General features: G+C 27.3%; 1 protein-coding gene across 1 annotated transcript in view; it reads right to left on the reverse strand.

Annotated features, from left to right (window-relative positions):
- LOC122251679 (putative sodium-coupled neutral amino acid transporter 12) overlaps positions 1-2,500 on the reverse strand; it is a 60,907-nt gene that overhangs the window by 568 nt on the left and 57,839 nt on the right. Inside the window, exon 13 of the mRNA XM_043013769.2 lies at positions 1-2,500. This exon is cut by the window's left edge and continues 568 nt beyond it; it is cut by the window's right edge and continues 1,381 nt beyond it. The gene's annotated coding sequence lies outside the window, so the exon portion shown is untranslated.

Below are 2,500 nucleotides of genomic sequence, written 5' to 3' on the forward strand. Positions count from 1 at the left end.
TAATTGTAACAGTTCTAGGAATATACATGACTGGTTCAAATGTTAGCACTGTAAGTACTAAAAACTTATGATACTAATAGAGATTATAAAGAAACAACTGTAATGGTAATGGTAATGATTATAGAAATAAGAATTGGAGTATTAATAATCATAATATAATAATAACAATAAAAAATAATAACAATAATAATCATAACAATAATCATAATAGTAATACGATAATAATAAAAATATAATAATAATAAAAATAATATAATATTAACAATAAAAGTACCCCCCCCAAAAAAAAAAATAAAAAAAAATAATAATAATAAAGAAAAAAAAAAAAATTAAAGTAATACCATCAACAACAATGATAATAAAGTCAATAATATCAATGATATTACTATTATGATAATTACAATAATAAGAAGAATATAAACAGCAACTACAATAATAAGAATAAAAAAAAGAATAATATTTAAAATGATATCACAAAATAAAATAAACATAACAGTAATGACACTAATCATAAAAGAAATGGAATACAAATAATTTCCATGTAAATGTAAATATATAACTGGCAATATAAATAACCACAATAATAATGTCAACAATTAAATAATGTTCTATAATAATAGCATAAAATAATGTTATTAAAAATAATAATGATAAGGAAATAAACAATTCCGAGAAAAACACTTCATAAATCTGTTAATAAGCCAAAATCATATGGAAAATGCAAAGCCCAAGTAGTTTCCATGCACATTGCAAGGAAAAACATCAACCAGTTTTAAACCTGTTTCTGTGACTAGACAAGACTTCTTCCACCATGTCTATCAGTAGCTTAAAAAATAAGAATTATTTTTCTCAAAATGAAATAGAAATTCATCTCTACGCAGCACAAGTCACCACACATAAAATCAAATAGAACCAGTATAGAGATAACTCGCTATCACTCAATAAAGAACGCGTCCCTATTTTCCTAGACGTCTGTAAACACGTTTCTTCACAAACTTTCAATAATCTTTAAAGTCACTAAAAGGATAATCTCATGTACTACACTACATTTAATTCATATAAATATACAACCCAAGTATCGCTCTTTTCTTAATTTTATTTTAGCCTAGTTTTTGTTATCAAACACCTTTTAATACCATGTTTTATCAATAATGATACTTTAAATGTCTGCAATTTACAAAATATAACATACTATCAGGTTAGATGTACAAACAGTGTATTAATATCCTGCCATTAAATAAAAACTATACATCATGTAGGTCAACTCAAACACACTTTTTGCCTTACAAATAAAAGAAGATATGACATAAACAAGGAAGCCCCACTAACATTAGAGAGACATAATAGAAAATACCAGAAAATTTCTGTGACAAAATAGCTATCTTTGTTTCTGGACAGATTATACAGCTTCATTCTAAAACTGGAATAATAGTTGAAAGTATTAAAAAAATACATAATCAATTATGTTTTTTAACTAGTGTCACTAACAAAAAATAAAATGCATGCTACCTCATTAATTTTAAATTGAACCAAGACAAAAATACAGAATAAGAATAGTAATACTATTGATTATCACATAAAAATAACATTTGATTCCAAATTATTTTGACACATATTTTATCATAAGAAACACAATGATTGCCTTTGGTTCATCAAAAGAAAGAAAAAGGGTTGTGAAAAATAGCTTATAATGTGACACAATAGAATATAACACCTCACAGTAATGTATTTTACGCCAGAGAACTGCACTGTTCAATATGGTTTTGTTTTATCAATTTACACACAGATGATTCCAGAAGCACTTGATCACTAAGGAATCGATCAGTAGGCTTACCTTACCTGACCTGTTCAAATCATTCATTGAATATTTGTGGGAAAAAAAAAAAAAAATCTGTTACTTTACCATCATTACTGAAGTTATTATTACTATCATCTTAATAGTATTAATAACATGAATAAAACACCACCACAGTAGACAGGGTATGTGTACTCCTGGCACTGAGTTAACACATACAAGGCATGGCAGAAGAGAAACAAGAGAGTGTTCCTTGGCCACAAACTTCTGTTTCTACTCATGCTGAAGTTAATGTCATTATATAGACCCACCCACTATCATAAAACTAATTTTGGTTGTTGTAACTATCATAATTACTTAAATCTGTTTACTTACAATTATCTTTTCATTTCAGAATCAGGTTTGTAAGGACCCAGTCCCATTTCTTTCCTGCCTTGCAAGTCAACAGTCATTAAGTGTACTTAAAGAGAGAGCTAATATTTTCCTTTAATATGAAATAATATTTTGATTATGTGATAAAATAAGGGAGGGCAAAGATTCCGAGTGTGATCTTATTTTCTCATACAAAACATATCACAATCATAAAAAAAGAGCTTTGCAGTCACAGAATGCACATTTGCTTCCTTGATCTTAGCTGAGTAATCAGTACATTAGCAAAAGCTACAACAAAGAATAAGGAACTCAAATACATCATAGATTCATGTA

Source organism: Penaeus japonicus, unplaced genomic scaffold, assembly GCF_977035675.1.
Source record: "Penaeus japonicus unplaced genomic scaffold, GWHDUDI00000001_assembly GWHDUDI00000014, whole genome shotgun sequence".
NCBI classification, from domain to species: domain Eukaryota; kingdom Metazoa; phylum Arthropoda; class Malacostraca; order Decapoda; family Penaeidae; genus Penaeus; species Penaeus japonicus.